General features: G+C 39.8%; 1 protein-coding gene across 4 annotated transcripts in view; it reads left to right on the top strand.

Moving 5' to 3' along the window:
* Nucleotides 1–21551, top strand: part of gulp1a (GULP PTB domain containing engulfment adaptor 1a) — an 80587-nt gene that overhangs the window by 16683 nt on the left and 42353 nt on the right. For 3 of the 4 annotated variants that reach the window (XM_046054607.1, XM_046054613.1, XM_046054609.1), the window contains exon 2: nt 16779–16864. The exons of the other annotated variant lie outside the window; for it this stretch is intronic. The gene's annotated coding sequence lies outside the window, so the exon portion shown is untranslated. The remainder of the gene's footprint in view (nt 1–16778; nt 16865–21551) is intronic. 4 annotated transcript variants of the gene reach the window in all.

The following is a 21551-nucleotide window of genomic DNA, read 5'->3' as shown; positions in this document are numbered from 1 at the left end:
TTTGTTTTCACAGATGGCTTTGTTGTGTTTATGGCTGTGGTTTGCTGCTTATGATAATTGCTTGAAATATTTCTGGGTGGCTGATTAAAATTCATGTTGCACTAACTATTAGAATTGGGTCCACCCCATTCCCAATTCATAAAACCTTTTGTAACATTCTGTTTGGGTTATTTGGTTAAAGGAAATGCTTTTTTGATGTGACATGCAGTATCATAAATTTAGTTTTTAAATTTTAACATTATTATTAGCTTTGTGGTTGACATTTTATTTCTAAACAATGTATTGGGCTTCTCTGCAGTCCTGGTTTGGAATTCAGAAATCCATTTTCAGTAATGAGCTGCTGAATTCCTTTTGTCATGAAACATTTCAAGCAATTAAATATTGATGAAAGTCAATCACATGGCAGCTGGAGTTGGAAATGAACTTTCTTTTCCTAAATCTACCAGCCACTTTCTTATTTCATACTGTCAGTATGTAACTGCACGTGGAAAAAATAAAATAAAACAAGATCTACAATTTTATTTCACAAATGTTGATAGCTGAACTCGAAACACCCCTTCCTTCAGTGCTCCCTCAGAAGCTCCACCTCCCAGATTTCAAATCTCTCAGGTTTCTCAGGATCACACGGTCATAAAGTGTAACCGAAGGTGCCGGAGATCAGCGACAGCTCCACCTGGAGTCGTGGAAAAATGAAAAAATATGTTGGAGATCTAATTTAGGCAGACGTCACAGTTTTGATCACCTGAAAATCACCAAGGATGACGAAGCAGTTTGCAGTGTTACAAACTGCCTGTGACTGTAGCGGAGTTGGGGACAGTCTTAAAAGTGTAATACAATCCATTTCAATCATAAAACATAAAACTTTTTGCTTTTTCAACATAGTGACCACCCACCAGTGACCAACATTTCACACCTGTGAGTTTATAAAGAAAAGTTACGAAAATTAAGTTACTTAATTAAATACTTCCCAAATAAAATAAGCGTCAGACAAGTGAATGATGAATAAAAGGATGTTTTGCTCCCTTTGCATCTTAAAGGGGCTATATGTAAGTTTTTTATTTTAATAAATCAATTGTCTTATTGTCAATGGGCTCAAAATTCACTTAAAAATGAAACACACGCCTGTTTTCTCCGTTGCTTGAATCAGCCACTATTCTGCTTTTAATGTGGGGTCTCCGGTTCGGATTCAGCTCTGTGTCGAATCAGAACAAAGTGAGCATTAATATAGCTGGAGAAACAAAGAGAAAGTCATGTTAGCTCGCCGGCTAACACCGAGCAGTTGCTGATGTTATCCGGTGCAAAGTTAGATCACTTTCCACATCACTTCACCAACTAGCGCGACCCATATTACTATCCTGTGTACCACTGATATTATGTCAAAGTGTCAAAGTCTGCAAGAAATGACGTAAGCAAATGTGGAACAATTTGTTTACTATCATATAGTGATGCAGACAGCTAACGCTACATTAGCTCGGACCTGCCGCTGTTTGCTTCGTAACGTTCAGTTTAGATTTATTGCCTTTTACAATACTCAGGTACACAGCTTCTCCACCTCTCAGTCGCTGTAACTAACATGACCCACATAATATACAAGCCAGAGGAAGAGCCATCCACTGACACTACAGTAAATTTACCTACTGCGGTCTAACTGCTACACAATCTCGTTACAATATTCAGCCCAGCTCACTACCCGTTTCGTTATCATCCAATACATTTAGCTGTGCTGAGCCTCCGGTGAAAGATACACAGATAACGTTAGTAAAGATAGTTACTGAAAGCAGCAGGCAAGCTAACGCTGTAGCACGTCGGCTAAATGCAGTAAAAGTATCGTGATCATGTAACGAGCACGGATTAGTTCAACCTGCAGCTGATAAAACCATTACTGTAACATTGCAGTGGGAGTTTACCTGAGTTTCCAGCATGTTGTGTGAAGCTGTCTCCCTGCCTGTCTATAGCAGCTGTCACTCACTCACTCACTTTCCGTGAGGATTGTGCCGATATGCGCCTCGCGTCGCTGAATGAAGTAACGTTATGGAGCCGGTGTTGAGCTGCCTCTGAGACGGGAACGTTGAAGTAACAGAGCCTGAACATGTCTGTGTGAAAGCCACAGCCGGCATGCTGGTGTATATATTACACCAGCATGTAAATATATTAAATCACGCTTCTGTTCAAAGGCTACTAGCAACTTTTAAGGTGAAATGTTTTTTGCATGTTACTCAATGCATGAGTTGATGTTGTGAATCAGTCAACACTCCTTAAATGTCACTATGACAACTTTGACCATTCCATTTGTTTTTTATTGGCCCTCTTGAATGACATGCACTTTAATGCTGATTGTGCGTTCAAGTGCTTAAAAAATGTGTAGGAATTTCAACCAGATTAGAGAAAAAAAGTGGGAGCACGTCATTCTGGTGCACTTCGGCAGTACTGCTCTAGGTTTGTGTGTCCCCGCCACCATGGCCGGAAGATTCCTCCCGCCACTACACAAAGTCCTAGGCAACTACAATAGCGTTATTAGCCTCAAAGACAAAAACAGCTGAGCGGTGGTGAGTTCCCAGGCCTTTTCCGATTTTTTTTTTTTTTTTTTTTTGAGTTGTCAAATTCTAAAAATGTATGGCTGCAAACACATTATTTTCATTATCAGTTAATCTTCTCATTCATTCCTTTTGTTGTGTAAAATGGCTTTGGAGAGGCTGGGGACAATAACAGAGCTCTGCCTTTGAAAAGTAGAGTTTCCGAAACATTCCCCACAACAATTGACCTTCCGACAATGAATTATGGGATATTGAGGGCTATGAAGTTATAGCTGTTACGTGCCACACATTCAGACAAATGAAGGCCACATTCCCTGGAGCCTTTGTTTGGGGTTAGGTCAGATATGACATATTTAGTGTAGAAATATGGAGGATCCAGTCCATGATCTGTAGCACAGTTACAGTATCTTCTCTTTCTTCAGGGGCCACGAGCTAGAAATCTGGAGCTCACTGAGTCTGATGGTAACCGAGTGTACAAAGCAGTGAAGTGTACTGACCTGAAACTTATTCAACACTAGAGCTGCATTGATTCAATAGACACCGCCCTTGCGGAAAAGTGCCACAGTTATTTGCCCCTTTTATTCCTGAATGCTGATTCATCTCAGCCTGGAAGTGATGAGTGATGAATATGAATGGAAGCAGCACTGTCAAAGATCACGGCATTGTTCATTTGTTGGAGAAGGCAGCAGTGAACCCGAGTATTTTCAGTTTCATATGTGGACTGGTCTAGACTAATATTAAAACTGTAATGAGTCATATTTTTTTTAAATAAGGCAAGAAAGATAGTTTAAAATTCACAATTCAACCAAACTCAAAAGTAAAAAGTATTCTCACAACATATTCAGCTATCTGTATCATGCCGTTCACACTACACAACTTGCCGTCTTGTGACGGGAGTCTTGAAGTCATTGTGTCGTGTCAACGTGACTTATCTGTGACGGGGTCTCACACCACACGAGCTGACAGCGGCGACGCTGGTCTCCAAACCACGTTTTGTCAAGAAAACACATGTGAAATGTGAAACGGGAAATGACGCGAACCTCTACATGAAACAGCTGTTGTATGTTTATAATAAAGATGGCAATTATAAAGACACAAAATATGGGCGAAAGAATCGATTAGCGCACGCAGGTAGCAGGGATCGTCTGAACTAAGAAGTGTTTTGCAGTGAAAAAGTAGCTGCCTGCTCTTGTTGGCTGGAAGTGGATGTCGATGCTAGATATCTGGCAGAAGTGGGCGATGTGTCGGGGAGCCGTTGATGCGTTGTTGAGTGGTTCACACTCAACTGGCGGACTGGCGACCGCAGATCGACCGCTGATTTACCCCTGATCACAGCCTGACGGTCGCCGAGCTTAAGTGTCTCCCCTCATGATATTCAGACCTCCTTTATGATAGAAGTTAAGGGGAATGTATTATGAATGCTTTTTTTCATTATGCCATGAAATTTTGTTGGCAAGTGGTCTGTGATGACATTGATTGATGTGCACATTTGAATAGCTGCTCGCGTCACAAGCCAGCAAGGAGGTTCCATTTTTAGCACAATAACTACATTTTTTGTCTTGATTACAGCTACTGTACACTGTTACTCAGACTATGGCGAGGCTGCCTGGAGTATATATACTGTGTATCATAATGAATTATGTAGTTGGCCCACCTACAATATGCTTAATGCTGCAATATATGTGCAAGAGATAACAATTGGTTTCCAAGTGGGAGCTCAATGACTCCTTCAACATTGGGAAAATGATTTTCACTTGGTTTAGATGCTCTTATTCTGCCCCGCGGGGAGTTTTAGCTCTGTGTGAGAACTGAAGAATCCTGACCTCTGAGTTGAACTGCTAAATCAAGATAAGCTGGAAGAAGTCTCAAGATGTGTTTCGCTTGCTTAGTTACCCTCAAGGCTATTTCCTGTCACAGCTACTCTGTACTCTGACAGAGAGGGATGGCCCCATGGCAGATTGTTTTGGCCACTGGCCCATACATACATTGAACTTTAAAGTTGGCATCAGGTCTGTCTTTGTTTGCGTGAGTGGAATCCACTCCAATGAAGTTCACTTCATGAGTCTTCCATGTAGAGCTGTGCAGAAATATTATGAGGCTGATAATTTGAGCATCTCAACCGCATTGTTTGAACCATGTCAACATTATGGTTATTTGTTTGACTCACAGTGGGGTTGAGGGTGCATATGAGGAAGAGCTGGTACAGCCATGGTGCCATGTTTGGTCTTGTAAATGTAATGCTCCGTATTTGTATTGCGCCTTTCTAGTCTTTGCAACCACTCAAAGCGCTTTTACACTACATCGCATTCACCTTTCACGCACATTCATACACTGGAACAGCCGCCAGGGGAAATTCAGGGTTCAGTATCTTGCCCAAGAACACTTCGACATGCAGCCTGGAGGAGCCGCGGATTGAACAGCCGATATTTTGATTAATGTGCAACCCGAAACATGATATACAGAAGAATGATACTGTCTAAAGATCAACACTGTGAAACACGATATACAGAAGAATGATACTGTCTAAAGATCAACACTGTGAAACATGATATACAGAAGAATGATACTGTCTAAAGATCAACACTGTGAAACATGATATACAGAAGAATGATACTAGCTGAATGATACTAACTATCTAAAGATCAAGAAGCCATTTATTCTATCTCACTAATCACTGTCATTTCATAAAATATTACCAGTGCATGGCCATGGAGAATTAAAGATTCACAGTGTTCAATGTTAAACAACTGGCTCCACCGGGTAAAGTGGTATTTGTTTTTACATTTATACAAAACAATTATGCAAAAAAAATTGCTTTCAAAAACGCACTTTACAGTAAAGTAACTAATGAGGTTACTTTAGAGAAATAAAAGTAACTAGTTTAAAAAAAAAATCAATATACTGGATATTGAACACCACTTTAACGATTTACATATAACAAGGGTAAAATGAAAAAGCCAGCAGCTATACCCTCCTCAGGATGAAACCCCTATATTGTCCATGAGGATCCGGAGAGACTCTTCCTGAAAAATGTATGCCCCCATGTGCGGCATCGTTGTAATCTGCACATCTTTGGCTGTTGTTTGCAGCATTATCTCTCCACCACCGTTGGCATGTCTCAGCATCTCTGTCAGACGAGGGCTGCCCTGGCACAGGAAGAACAGGTAGAGGAACAGGAGGTACCAGTTGGCTGATGTCAAACATCAGGCTGGGGTCCTGTGCCAAACACTGGTCCAAAACTTGACATGCCTGCTGTAATTGTGTTGAATGTGTTCCTAATAGTAACAAGATACATAGTGAAAATACATGCTTCGAAGCGTTGCTGCATCCGGTGTTGTTAGTGGGATTCCCCCGGACAAGCTCCAGCTACAAGACCGCGCCTTCGACCGTCTAAAGTTTGGGAGTATTTTAGACAGACGCTCAACAACGTGTTGCTCCGTGAACTCTGTGAACTGGAAATAAATAGCTTCACTGCAGCACAACTGCAGGCCATGAATACGTGAAACAGCATGAACACGTGAAGCGAAAGCATCCCGGAGCACAAGCATGGTATCAGCACGAGGACACGTAGTCCTCTAAACTGTATTTTCTGAGGATTTCTTCATCACCTTCATGTTGAAAGTAATTTCTGCCCCGCTGCTGTCATGGTTATACCGTGTGTCTGCCAACGTTCGGCCGTTTCATAGTTTCTCTTCATATAACGTCTACGTATGAGCGAGAAAACAGCTGAAAATAACATTACAGATCTGTGACTGTCTGCACAGTCTGTGAATCATTTCACTTGTTTTCTTTATCCCACACTGATGCAGAAATACATTTATCATACTGCATTACACAATACTGAAATAAATCTGTCAGGAACATTTAAAAATTTTAAGTAAGTGGCCTAATGTCTATTGTTATTATCACAACATATCAGTGACGTATTCCAATGTGCTTCATCAGGATGATTGAATAAACTATTGATTTATTGATTTAGATATGTTTTTGATATTTATTTTGGATAAATTGGTATGTTAATCGAGTAATAGGCAACATTTTTTTTTCTTTAGAATAAACAAAATTAGTCGTTAGATTAATTGACTTATGGAAAAAACATTCGTTAGAATAATCAACTTGAAAAATGATCCTTTGTACAGCCCTACGTTACTGGAGCCTACATTCAGACACAACAGAAAGTTACTGTTAAAACAAAGTTTGACATTTTATTTTTTTTAAATACACAGGTTCTGGAATGAGGACCAAGTATCTAGCCAAGGTATAGCCAGGCAATAGTCACTGTAAAACATGTTAATTCTAGCTATGTAGAGTATAGTTGTGGTTCCTTCTCGCCAGTCGGGATGCCATGTTGTATACCTGGCCTCTTCAGTTGCCATGGTCACAGCCTCCTCTGCAGGGCTTTGGAAGCAGAACTGAATAACAGCACACAGAGGGAAGGGGAGGCCATGTCTTCTTCTTTACCTACTTATTAGTCTTACCAGCTGAACCTTTTTAAGGTAGACAATCACACAGCTGGCCAGGTCACATGTCAGACGAAGCACTTTTGCTTTAGTGTAGGGCTGGACGATATGGCCAAAAATGTTATCACGATATCTTTCGATATCGATAATTATCACGATAAGTATCAAATAGTTTTTTCTTTCAAGTTTAAAGGATGATTTTTGCTCCTGAGTGAAAGTTGAAGAAACCTGATGGTTAACTGTGGTTTAAACTTTTCTTTATGGTCAACACTTGATGTCAAACAGTGGATCCCTTCACATATCTGAGATAGAACATTCAAAATATTTATGATAAAATCTTTGTCAACAAATATCTTTAAGTAAAACCTTGTAGGTCCTTTTTCCTCAACAGAATAAACATCTTAATAAGAAAAATTAAGTCCTAATTCGTGTATGATTCAAGTGAATAAAATCAAACATTTATTGAATATTAATTGAGCAGTTGTTATATTGTTATTGGAAAAAAATTATATTGCGATAATTATTGTTATTTTATTGTCCAGCCCTACTTTAGTGTTTGCTAATGACACATGGCCTGAAACATCCCCTAGATGGGATTAGATAATTGAAGCCATAGATTTGTTATTGAAATGTTTTTATATTCTTAAATTTAATATAAAATATATTTTTTTGTTTTACCAGGATTTTCTATTTGAGCACACAAATGCCCAGAGGGTTCTTAACTACTGAAATATGTGAAGTAAATGTTCCTCAGTTATTGTCAATGATTTTCTACTTAATGTTCAGTGTCAATAATTGGTCCACTGCAAGGACGGGGAATCTTGTGCGCAGATGGCTTTAAAAAGAAAATGTTTCTAAATGTTAACTATTAATTGTGATATTGATTTCAGGTCACATCGCCCACCCCTCCTTCCTTGCAATGTTGCAATCATAAACTTTGTTTTCAGGAAATGGTTTACCATAAAACAAGCGTAGTGTAATCTATCTTTCTATCTTCCTTTGTCCCACTTCTGAGCTTGCAAACACACTACAGTATGGGAGTTGCTCAAAATAGTGGCACACTTAACACTGCCCTGCTCTCTCTTACTGAGATAATGATAAAGATAATGAAAACTGATGAATTCCCGTCACAGTGGCCTAGACCTAACATGTTCCTGTCAAATCCAAAATGAAAACTGAAGTCAGCCGTCAACACACCACAGCTGCTGTGATGTTTGCAAAGGTCAACAGACTGAAAAGGGCACTTTTCCCAGAATAGATTTAAAACATTCAGAGTAAAAGGCAGTTTAACCTAAAGAAGAACCAGTTAAGTGTAAATGCAGGAATTCTGAGTCAATAATGCGAGAGTGTTAAAAATGCAGCTTACCCTCTCTGTGACACTTTGCAGATTTAACACACTCAAGTGTATACTTCACTTTTCTGACAGGTTTATAGCACTGAATGAACTCAGTTTTGGTTTCATGAAGAGAAAATAATGAATAGATATTTTAATGATTTATTCTTCGGTGTCCTTCACCAACCTGAAGATTTAGGCTGTTATAAGCAACTGGGACATTTTTCCCTGAGCGTATACTTAGAGGCAGCTGCCTTTAGTTGGCCTGTCTGACTGTCACTTGGGCATCACCGACTCTGAGTTTCCTTGCCCATGTTTTATATATATATGTATTTGAAATGTTTGGATTATGCAGCCTTGTGCTATTCAAGGAGCAATGACTCTTGGTCTATACAATGCTTTTCAGTTCAGTTTTTCCATTTCCAAAAGAAAAAATAATATAACAAATCTTACTTGAAACAAGTATAGAAACACAATTGTAAAGCTGGGAGCTTGTTGCAGAAGAGTGCTGCAAAAGAACTGTATGTTCTGTGTTGAGATGAGAGGATTTTCAGGAAGCAAGCTTCACAGTCAGGAAGCCGGGATGACCAGAGTAGAACGCCTGTGGTGCTGGATTGGTAACTGGGTCCCAGGAGAGGTGGGGATATGGAGAGATTCTGACTTAAAGATAGACCGCCTAAGCATACCATTTTTCAATCCATTTAAACGAAAATAATGTGTTTAAACAGACAGCAGTTTGTATGTGACCATGACTGCAAGCAGGCAAGCAAACCTTTGTGTGTAGTACATTTTGTACTAGAGGGAAATACAACTACATAGAAAAGCAAAGTACAGACTGTGATTGTGCTTTTTCTGCTAAGTAAAAAAAAATCAGATGTAATAGGAAGCTCATCCAACCACAAAACAAAGTTCATCAAAAGGAGAAAAAATAAAGATTTAAGCTTAGGTTTTCTTTTTAGTTGCTATTAAACTAGGTTAACTTTGGAGTACGTCGAATACACAATTAATGAATGTAATGCTAATCTAATCCAGCGGAACAACTAGAATCACAAAAACTAAAAGCACTGACTTTTGATTCCTCAGAACACTCAGGCATCTCGTACCAGAGCTAAGGGCTTTGATTCATTTCTGAGAAGACTATCAGAGTTACTGTGCTGCGAGGCCATGCAGGGCTTTTTGACAAGTCAAATTTTGTAATTAATTCTGAAATTGCCTGGCAGCCAGTGCAGTGATCTGAGGCCAGGTGTGACGTCCTAAGATGTAAGATTTCCAGTCGTTTCAGAAAGTGGCACGTGCTTATGCTGAAGTGATAAAGCCTCACCCTGGAAAGACGAGGAGGTGGAGGTGGACAGGTGGGTCAGCAAAACACACCACAATTAGCCCCTAACCTTAACTGTGTGTTTTTTACTGAAACCATGACGACAAAGCTCCCCTAACCCCACTTTTTCAGTTTATATCTACATATTTATCTTTGATATTTATCCATGAGAGTATCAGATGGTGTCGTCAAGCTCTGCTCTGATTTGTCCAGCTTCTGTATCACCTGAGTGATGCATGTGTTTGTGTCTACATTTTGCCTGTTCTGCTTTGTAATGGTGATTTGATAATGCCTGACGAAGATGTCTGTTAGATCGAAGAGTTGTTCTGTTAAATAAAAATAGCTGGGAGCTATTCTTACAGTGTGCGGCTCTTTTGTTTGATTCTTGCCTTCGCTTTGCTTCTCGATCAAGCGCCTGTTTTTGGATGTGCGTACCTGAAAACCCTAAACCTTAACCACAGAGTTGTCACATCATAAAACATGTATTTTTCAACAGTGATCTGAGACTGTGTTGGAAGGCACGGAGTAATGATGTCCTGCCAATAGGAGCGTCAGATCAGAAAACGCTTGTTTTTTGGCATTTAATTTCTAGGACTTGTTGCAATGAGTAGAACACTGGACCTATGTGAATCGCTGAGAAAAAGATGTGGACAGTGATTTAAAGGTCTGGAACCAGGATGTGTTTGAGAACTGGAAAGGTTTTTTGGTATCGGGCAGATAGTGGGTTATCCCATTGGTAAGTTTTAACAAATCAAATCATTTGCATGCATGCACACTCCTCACCTTTCAGTGACATTTGCCGTTTTGAAACCAAAATGGGTCACCTAGGTGATTTGTGCAGATCCGATGAGAGAATATTTTTGGGGGAGGTGGGGGGGGGGGTCATTGGTCGGTGGTTATATCTACCGAATCCACTCTAGCATGAGCTTTGCAAATTTACAGCTGCATATGCCTAACCAATCGTCTCTCGTAATGGCTAAACCTGACAGCTGAACACGTGAGGACATAAGACAAAAGTAAGCTTACAATATTAACTGTCCTGTCAGATACAGTAATGTTGTTAAGATAACTTTGGCCACTGTTATTACCCAATAATCTCAGCTGAGCTAATTGTTCATTTATGGAGACCAGAGGCAGCACAGTAGGCTACAAGTAAGGTAGGCTAACGTCAACAGGATAAAAACGTGTCGGCATCGGTGGGGACGCTGGGGTCATGTCCCCACCACACCACACCAGTCAGTAACTTTAACAACTTCTTGACACAGTTTCATTTAGGCAAAGTTTTCCGTTCTCTTATATTTTTAGATTTTCAATTGTCACCTGCCACCTGAACTTTGTGTTTCCCTTTCACATAAATAAAAACATTTCCACTTTAAATTATTGCAATTTTCACCAGAATGCAGGAAATGTGTGTAATGCTCAGAATTCTCTGACCCCCCCCCCAACTCATATATTTCAGCATTAATTATTTTCTATAGAGTAGTGTTAAAATATCATCTTGTCTTGTTCTTGTGACTCAGATATCGTGTATCATCTGCTCGCGTGAGCTCAGTGTATCATCACACCCCTAATCCGAGCCCTTATGTCCCCACCACTTCTTTTACACAAAGTGACGCCCTTTGGTGTCGCTACCTTCCTCTTGTTGCAGCACACAATTGCAAGTTATCTATACGAATACAATATGTTCGCTTAAACAGACCCCTCTGATCTGCTTGTGTATCCGTCTCACATTTTTTACTCCTGACCAGTTTGCATGCCTGCATTTGGAAGGCTGGGAAAAGTGTTTGTGTAACTGTCTCCAGCCTCTTGGATCAAGGAAGGGAAGAGAGGTCGTCTGGAGATAGCTGACTCATGGACCATTGTCAGTCAGTGGTAAATATCATTATCATAAATACAGCTCAATGTACAAGTAGGAGCAGCTGAGCAGACAAACCAGCAAATTACTGTATATAAGCATGAGTTTAGCCATGATTTTGTGTTTGTTTTGATGCGGGACGTGACATTAAGCTGACACACGGCACCAACATAATTAACAAATTAATGAAGATAAAACAAAAATTCAATAAATCCGATCTGATAAGCATTCCACAGACCTAATGTCAAAGCAAAGCAAAAGCATCGTCTTTATTCATTATCCAAGTGCTTAATTGGGTCAGTAATAATTAAAGAATGTCTGCATAACATAAGCTTAATTAGATGATTTCATGTTTCTTCCCCCACTGAAGATAAGACTGTTGTTTACCCATGTACTGATGAGTAGACTCCATCTTGTATTAGCCAGACAGTAACCATTCTTTATCAGGTAAGTTACAACAGAATTAATTAATTAATTAATTACATTTAGCTGACGCTTTTATCCAAAGCGACTTACAATTGCTATACATGTCAGAGGTCGCTCGCCTCTGGAGCAACGAGGGGTTAAATGTCTTGCTCAGGGACACATTGGTGGATGTGTCACAGTGGGGAATTGAACACGGGTCTCTCACACCAAAGGCATGCGTCTTATCCACTGCTCCATCACCACCCCAACAACAGAATGCTCTTTAGTCGCAGCAGTTCTGCTGTTAAAACATACAGCAGTGTCTTTTGGTTTGACTTGCTCAGGTAGCTGCTTCCGTAACTGTCAACACGACGACAAAGCTTTGAGTGTAACGCTCAGCCGGGGGTATTTGTTGTCTGTCGAAACCCTCAAACCACTAGAGAAAACAGAAGGATTCACTTACACGCTTTGGAGTGAAAATGTTTATTGCGCATGGTTGGCCTGGCTCAGCAGAAGCCGAGATGTGCTTCTGCATTTACTCCAAATCGAGGAGGTGTGCTGGTAATGCTTTATCAATAACGCAAATCCCCTTGTTGCATTTGCTTGTCAGCCAACGGTCTTGCTGTGTGCACACTGGGGGAGAACCTGATTAATTCTGCTTCGCTCGCATGGAATTACAGTTCAACCCAGCTCGACTGAAGTTGACATGGAATATCAGTTAGTGTTTAAACTGGGTCAGGTTGTACATTAAAGCCGCGGCTCTTCTAAAAGCACACCAAAGATGATGCAGTAGAGTTTCGCTGCATCAAAAATCTGTGAGTTTATTGTGTGTATGGCTGAGATGCAGTATAAAACATGAGCAACAGTATTTGCACATCTTTATTTATTTCTCAGCTTTTCAAAAGACTTTTTCAGACCTTATTTTATTCATCAAATGTCCAACTCAATTTTCTCCTCCCTATGTACACCGAAGGACGCCTGCCTCTCCGCTCCAACCCAGGTGATGAAAATATTTTCAGAGGTTTTTGATATCATTCATCACATTTTACTCAGACATGCGTATCTGACCACATATTGAATATGGGTTTATGTCACCCATTAATGTATGCATACACCCATGGCCGTCTGCGTAAATGTATGCATGTTCACAATGTATTGTATGGCTTTTAGTCTATGTGGCATAGTCGTGGATATTATATGCAGGTGTTTAAATGAGGATAATAACTGTATGTGAAATGGCTGCTGAGCACACACGTTACGGCTGTCATAATTGTACAATGTATGGAAGATCACAGCTTTCAGTCATACCTCATGATCTTCCGGAGGAGGAGATTTCCATTTATAATAACAGCACTTGACGTCCGTGTTTTCTATGTTGTCCATGTTAGAAAGCTCCAGAACAGCTACTAAATGGACATTGTGGTTGTTACAGAAGAAGTCTAATAAAATGTCATCCACTGAAAAAACTTTGACCTGTTGTACTCGCAGCACTTGTCATCTTTTGAGGTGTTTTCAGCTTTAGTTTTTCATTCCAAAGTTTTGGGATATGTCTGATTCTCTGACCGCTTCTGATGCTTCTTATACTGGACTTCTGGCAGAGTCACCGCGTCCCAGGGTGTCAGCCGTAAAGCCAGTGAATAAAAGAACCAACATGAATTACGGCCCAATTTCAAAAAGACTTTTCCATTATCATGGATAATAATAAGTTTTAAAATTAAACTTATTATTAGGTTGAAATCTCCAGTACAGTATTTCCTGAGAGCTGCATATCCTCTACAGGTCACGGTGGTATTATTTAAAGCACACATAGCTAATATTTTCCCATTGTCATTTAGTGCTGCAAGAGCACCATGAGGGATGTGCAGTTTAGAAAGCCTAGGAGTCAGAAAGTCTCTGCTTGTTATTTTTGAGCAACCTATTTTCTCTTTCTATGTTTCAAAGCTGATGCATTTTGACTGGGTGTAGTTTCCCTGTGTAGGTCAGGACGCTGCAGGTTTTAAGATGCCAGCTTTGTACCTTCTGTACACAGAACCTGATGGTCTGCTCAGTGCAGGCAGAGCCCTGCCCCTAAGGAAGTAAGATGGACCGGCGCCAGTGTGGTGCTATCTGTATGTCCCCTGACTCTTATCTACTACTTCCAGCATGGTCTGCGCTGCATCTGTGCTGCTGCCCGCATGATGGTGCTTTTGTTATCAGGAAACTCATGCTTTAGAGCCCAGAGGGAAGCGATGTGTTCAAGATATTTGGAAAACTTTATTTTTTTAACGAGGATTGTTAAATAGGAGTGTATGATTGTAGGTGCTGCTCACCATGGCCTCCATACATTGAAAAAGACAGTCTCCACGCACTGATACCCCCCTAACCCCTACCAACCCTTCCTGGACCTGGAGCAATGTGAGGAACTGCGAGCGATGTTATTTCATCACTCCCTTCACTGGAAATATTTTATTAGATGTCTTATACTGGATTTACTTTAGTATTTATTAGTATTAGACTTATTATAATCATCTTGTTAGATTATAATCCAATTCTCTGTGATCTATCTATTTTTTTTTTATTACAGTTTTCCCTCCATCTACTGCAGCCTGAGCTGTCTGAGATGCACTTTAAAGTAAAAGTAGAGGTTTTTATTAATTTTTTTTTTTTTTTAGGAGCTCTTTGTTGTTTCGTTGACTTTGAGCTGGGTTCATATTTTGGGGTCTGTAAATCCCTTTGAGTCATATGTAATTTTGGACCACACAAATAAACTTGACTTGGGATTCTACATCAAGGCTTGTTTCTTGGAGTTTGTTTTGGAGTCGACTCTCTGCCGAGCTGTCAGAGCTTCTCTAAGAAGATTTAAACAGTAGACCTCCCTCCTTCATAACCAGTAACCCACCCTGTCCTCGAGACTTAAAGCTTGTCATTGCCAATGTATCTTAATTAGGATTTTTGGGTGATTGGCTTCCACTAATGAGAAGAAACCGGATAAATTAATTTCAACTGAATGGCGCTGTGATCCTTTGCCATTTTCTTTCGGCATGTTTTTCTAACATGCAGTTATTAAGGGATAAGTCATGCAGCATAACCTGAAGCCTTTCACAGGAGGGTTGATTGCCTGCCCACTAAGTACAGACCAAACTATTTACTGCCATGGCATTTATACTACTACTCATTTAAATAATGTGATTGTTAGCAATTTAACCATGTAATGGACTTGTGTTTCAGAATGTGCGCAGCCTCCTAAACACCTGTTTTCTTTGGTTTTCTACCCAAACTCATTGCTCGAGGGGGAGATAAAAATAACAGTTGTTTATTTATCTGTTCTCCTACATTATTCATTTTATTATATACCGTGAGATGACAAAAGGCACCCACTTGAACAGATCTAACACTGAGAGAAATGCTGAAGAAAATCCATTCTGCGTTATTCCTCAGCTGGAGATGGATCGGGGAAGTTTGATCGTGTCAGCTTTGTTTTCGCAGAGATAGAAATTACATTATAGGGAGGGAAAAGATTTGAGTTTTGGAGGATATTTATTCTCAAGAAATAATAAAAATAGGTTCAGTCTTCCATCCATCCATCGTCGACCGCTTATCCTGCGTACAGGGTCGCGGGGAGGTTCAGTCTTATAGATTTGAATTAGAGTTATTCAACACTTTTTAAAAAAATAAATTACCTTTTCTACACCATTGCTGGACCGCTGCGACTTTTCACCGCTGGTAGTGATTCTTTCTTTTTCTTTCCGTGGTTGTCAAATTGTTGCTGATGTATTTGACTTATTAACAGTGCTACTTGCAGGTCAAAGCAATAAACTATATGAACTCCAAAATCTCTGTGAACACTTTACACTGACAACTTTGCATTATCATTTGCCTCACATGCTCTTTTTAAAATGTCCTGATGTGTGTGTACATGGATGATCTTCAGCAGTATATATCAAGCCAATCTGACATACAGCACCCAGCTCAGAGTTATGCACACTCTGTGCCCTTTACATCTATCTCTGAATGTCATATCCCACAAATTCCTCAGGCGCTTTCAGGATAGCTGTGCAATACTACATAATAGAACACTTTGGCCCTCATTTATCAAGTGAGTACAACCATTTTAAAAAAGGACACCTTCCAAGATAAAAGTACTAATCTGAACTTCTAAAATGCTAAAACTAAGAGTCATGTTGAAAGACACTTGAGGAACTGAAGGTCTAACAAAGACAAAAGAGATATCGCTCTCAAGTGAATGGAACTGAATGGCTTTTGATTTCAGATTTACCAGAGAAGCATTTCATTGATTTTTTTTTTTTTTTTCCTCCAACATAGCGTTTTTGATTGGGGTTGATCAATATGTTTGTTTGCTTTCTTTAAACTATTAATAAACACTGACAGCTCACAAATCTCCACAGCTGACACAGCGCTGTAAATCCAATAGCTTATAAGAATAAAAACTGCTTTGTAGTGTTGGACAGGAGGCACATCTTAAAGATTTTCCATGTGTGTCAGCACAGAACTGTCCTGTGTGTCCCCAACAGTCATTTATATCTGTGCTGTCTGATCCACACTCTTCTGTGTTGGCTGGACTGACGGGGGAGGTGAAGCGCCTTGTAAGTCGGGACTTACCCTTCTTTCTCTTGTCAGAGGTCGGTGTAGCTCAGTAGAAAAATCTCTTATCAGCTTGATGGTGGAAACAGAAAAACAAAAGTTGCCCCTTGTATCTGTCACAGCCTTAATTGCAACTGAAATGCGTGGTTATTTCCTTCAATCTACAAATGAACTTTTCTCACGCCGAATGAAATGAATAAATTGCTGTGAGCTGGACTTGCAGCAGTGCTCCCTCATCTCTTCTCATATTTTTTCTCAAGTGTTTTTTTTCTTGTCTCTCTCTTGTCTACAGAAGATGCTGCGCTAATGAGCACCCATCAGCCTTTAGATGAGTGAGGCACAACAAAGAAACCTGAACATCAGCAGCCCACAGTAACAGTAAGGCCTCCTATCTGCTACCTTACACACTCCTGAGCTGTCTGTTATTATTATATATCATGAGCATTCAATATTTAAACCCCCGTACTTTAAACCCCCCCTCAGCCAAGATCCTCCCTGTGCATATGCACCTGCTTATTGTTCTGATCAGTGATTTCCTGTGTGATTATGGGATCAGGAGACAGCTGGTGGCATATGGTAGCGCTCACACATACAGCTCTGACACATATTCAGCTGTGTATATTCTTGTCAGGGTCTCTGCTTTGTGATATAACGTAGACATGTTGACGCCATCCTGTTTTTATCTTCTGAAAATGTGTTCATACTTGGCAGTGACATTTCTACTTTTTACTTTAAAGCATTCAAATTCATACAGTATTTGTATATATCGCAGCATGTAAAAGTAACTCTCCGTATACCCTCGCTCAGTGGTTCCCGAGTTTTGTCTGTTTAACCATGAAACCCCCTCATAAGGATTTTCTTTTCATGGCTCCCCCTCCATGTCCTGTTGACCAGCTAGCTGCCACTGTCCACATAAAGCCGTGAGTAGCTTTCACTGTGGGCTCGCTTTTGGCTATGTCAGACTGTTGAGGGCTGAGATGTAGCGCCAGATCTCTGAGCTCCGTTTACACTGACAGATCTTTCCATCGCTTTTTCTGATTGCTGTGCACCTGGAAGGCTTGTGTGCCAGAAAATGTGTTGTGTTGCTATGACAACCAACAAGTGTGAGCTGTTGTCACCAGTTTTAGGTGTGGCATATCTGCATATATGGTGGTTTTGGTGTTTATTGCTAATTTCTTTCATACATTTGAAAATGTAATATTCAAAGGTAGTTAATGAAAATGTTACCCTTGTTTTCTGATGCGGTGAAATAACTAAAAATAATAAGTTAATAATAAAAATGTACAGTCGGCACTAGCTTGGGGAACAGCAATGTTAAAATGTTTGCACTTGTGCAGATACAAGCAAATCAAGCCATGCACCACAGGGGTTGAAGCTTTGATGTATTCCTGCATTGAGAATGGCGGTGTTGTCGAAAATGTGATCAAAGTTACTTTGTTTAGTTTTTTTGGCCAGACTTTACATGATTGGTGTGCCTCCGTACCAGCACCTTCTTACAATTTAAAAGAGGACAATTTGAATTGGTATTGTAGAGTACAGTACAGTATTTGTTGCAGGAGATCTTTTATTTTGTCAAACCCATCTGAGCTTCTGTGGACCTTTTGGCTTGTACCGAGTGCTTCTCATGCACTTATAGTTTAAGTGTCAGCAGGAGTAAACATGTCTTTAAATATATAGTTTGAAAATAGAGCCTGCCGGGCTCTCTGTTGTAGTCAGTTCATGTAAAACAGTTACTGACAATAAAATATGGCCCAGTATAAATGACTTTGGACAGATTTAATGTTGAAGCTTGGGAGTGCCTTATCAAGCAGAAACAGGAGTGTAGATTGGAAGTAAATTATTAAGGTAGATTTGGGCCATAAAAGGGCCATTGAAATCCTTCTTTAAGATTTATGAGTGTGTCACACCGGTTAAAGCAGCATTTTTATTCCCCATGAAACATATCCTAAGGCAATTGCAAATGTAATGGGTACCTGCTATCATGCACTGTATTAGCCAGTATTGGTTTCTGTCTTACTGATACTAATATTTTCTTTTTTCTTTAGAAATGACCTTGTTTACAACTTGAAACCTCCATTTTATTTTAAGAGTTGTGGCGATTCAGAAAGGGAGTATTCTAGAGATTAAAGAAGGGTTGTGAAATAAGTGTTGGTTTCGAGTGGGCTGGCTTGTTGCTGTCTGGGATGCAGCGTAAGCATCCGTTCAGAATGACGGCTGATGATGGCCCTTGACAGATCTGGACAATGTTTATCCAAACATTCGGAGAAGCTTCCATGCCCCTGCAGATCTGCTGTGCTTGGTCAACTGTTTACTCTCCCCAGGAATTCAGATAGTCTGACTTGACCCAAGTCAGTGATGCACTTGTGTAAACTTACATGAAAATGACATCTCTCTTGTTGACTGCTGACATGAAAGTAAGAACATTCTGGGTTGTTTAGTTTCAAATTTGCTTTTAAAAATGTTCATTTTGTTTACCTGAGGTGTAGAAGAGAATCCCGAGGAAGGTGCGAAGCATACTTAACATTTATAACACTAATGTTAGTTGTGATTAAAACCTGATTTCAGATGGCGGTATAATGTGAAAACTTTAGATTCGTGAACATCCTGATGTCTGTCAGCCATAACCGACGGACGATGGCTTCGTCTGTCGGCCCAACCCTAGTTCAGAGTTAAAAAATGCACCCACTAATGCCTCTAAAGCTGACTCATGTACACAGCCCGTACAGAAATATTAAAACACCACTTTGTATTTTTAGGGGAAATAATATGTTGGACTTGTTTCTTGACAAACCCAAGTTGATTCATACAATACTTTTCTCAGATACAGTCGATGAGGAAAGGTTTTGGTCTCTGCACAAGCAGAATGGGACCAAATCTGGCAACATCAGCGACACGACGAAAAAGTTCCCCTAGGCTATTCAGTTTTATGCTTCGCAAACATAATGAGGCTAAACTTGAGCAATAGAATTTAAAAAAAAAAAAAAAAAAAAACATGACAAAATTAAAAGTATAGCTGCAATAGTAGTATCTTGGTAGACACACTGTGTCAAAATGTCGGGAAATAACTCCGCTCATCCAACTGCCAAATTCTAATTATTCGGCCGGGAATGCTTTAAAAGTAGAAACCACCACGGAAAAAGGTCTTTATTGCACTAATTGTAATGGGATTTCTCTATCTGAAGTCTTTCCAAGTTTCCCTCTTCTTTTCCACAATATTTTTTTTTCCTCATTGAGGTATCTTAATTAGGTTTTGATGGCAGATTCTCTGGTTTCTTTGAGGCCATTACAGTCTGTGAATGTGATTAGGAGCAACACAAATAAACCTGAGTCAAAATGATAATAAAAATGAATTTAGTAAAGTTTCTTCATCAAGTTGTGGAGTCATGACAGTCAAAACGTCATGATTTCAGAATGCAGTAGATTTTAGTGGCAGCGTAAGCTCAAGTTCCCATAATTTCACTGTCGTCTCCAAGTAGGACTATTTTTAGCCTCAGAGCACAACTTTCAGCCCAGTTCCTTGGGGTTATTCTGATATACCTCACACGCATGGAAAATAAAAGAATATAGTGAATAGAGTTATGTAACTCTATGAAAGAAAAAGAGAGAATATGTCATTATTTAAAACTGATAGAGAAATGCTTGCAATGTGGGATTTTCCATTGCTATTGGAAGTAAGGTTGCACTACTTTTGCCTGCTCACCCAAGACCCTTGTGTTCATTAAAGCTGGACTAAATAAGTTCACTCCAACACTCACAGCGGCCTTTAAGGTTCCTAAACTGACTAGTATGACTAGTACGCTGCATTGTAGGCATCATACACAGAGAGCCTCTGGTGCAATGCATGCTGCTAATAACTACCTTAAAAATGACTTAAGTACGTCAAAACAAATGAGTTCACCTTCAGTTCTTACACAGATATCCCAAAGGGGCAAACATGTCAGCGTCAGAGCTGAACGTATTTCGTATATACGCCATTCAAAAGCTATCTTCACAAAACCAGATCCCTTACCATCTGGAAAACCATCTGAAGGACACACTAAAGTGCTGCTGTCTTCTTGAAATCTTCAGACTTGCATCACATATCCTGAAGAGATCTGTAGTCGCATTTGAGGCAAAAGTGTGACATTGCCACAGATCTGTGTTTAAAGTGACTTACCACCTACTATACCTGCAAGCAACATCCTCGTGTCATAACTTTCTGTTCCCCGTGGAATACCACACGCATGTCTCAAGCAATATGTTTTACTTTTTGAAATCTTAATCTCCGGGGGAGCAGGTTGTGTTCTTAAGGCAGCATGAAAGTGGAAGTATGCTGCACTTTCAGAGTGCATTGTACAGCTTAACCATCGCCAACTGCCAACTTGGTGTCACTAAAATTATGTTCACAGCATCCTATTTCCTACCACCATAACTTGCCATCCTCAAGAGGCACATCAACAATTTATTCATCATTATGTGGCAGAAGGTTTTCCCTTCTTCCCTCCAAAACGTCTGATTTGCTGAGTGTTTTACAAGTGTTTAAATGTTAATAATAATAATAATAATGATAAAATTATAATAAACTATAATAATAAACTGTGACCCCTGTGTACGTTTAGCCTTAAATAGACTTAGACTAACTTTGAAAACACGTTTCTCAAAAACATTTAAAGCAAGTGAGGGAACGTCCTAGACAATCACAGGATCTTTTTCATTTTTGTATGCATGTAAAGAGGATTTTAACAAATATAACAAAACATTCTTCTGAAATAAATTGCCTGCCCCAGCTTTAAGCAGTGATCCAAGAAAAAGCTTGTAGAGATATCACATATCACGCACGGAATAATAAATTACAGCGATATAATTTTCCATGACTTTTGCTGTTCCCTTTCGGGACTCTCCAACATTATTTTTGCTTCAAACTGTAAGCGCAGTGCATGCAGAACATAACCACGGATGAAACTACTCCTCCTGCCGTCGGTGTGGTATAACATGATTTCATTATTGTATTCACTTCAAGTTGATCGTTGATTAACAGGAATTTGAAAATGCCCTGAAGATAGATTTGTGTGTGTGTGTGTGTGTG

The sequence above is a fragment of the Micropterus dolomieu genome, linkage group LG07 (genome assembly GCF_021292245.1).
Source record: "Micropterus dolomieu isolate WLL.071019.BEF.003 ecotype Adirondacks linkage group LG07, ASM2129224v1, whole genome shotgun sequence".
NCBI lineage: Eukaryota > Metazoa > Chordata > Actinopteri > Centrarchiformes > Centrarchidae > Micropterus > Micropterus dolomieu.
This window is presented reverse-complemented; position numbering and strand designations above follow the sequence as displayed.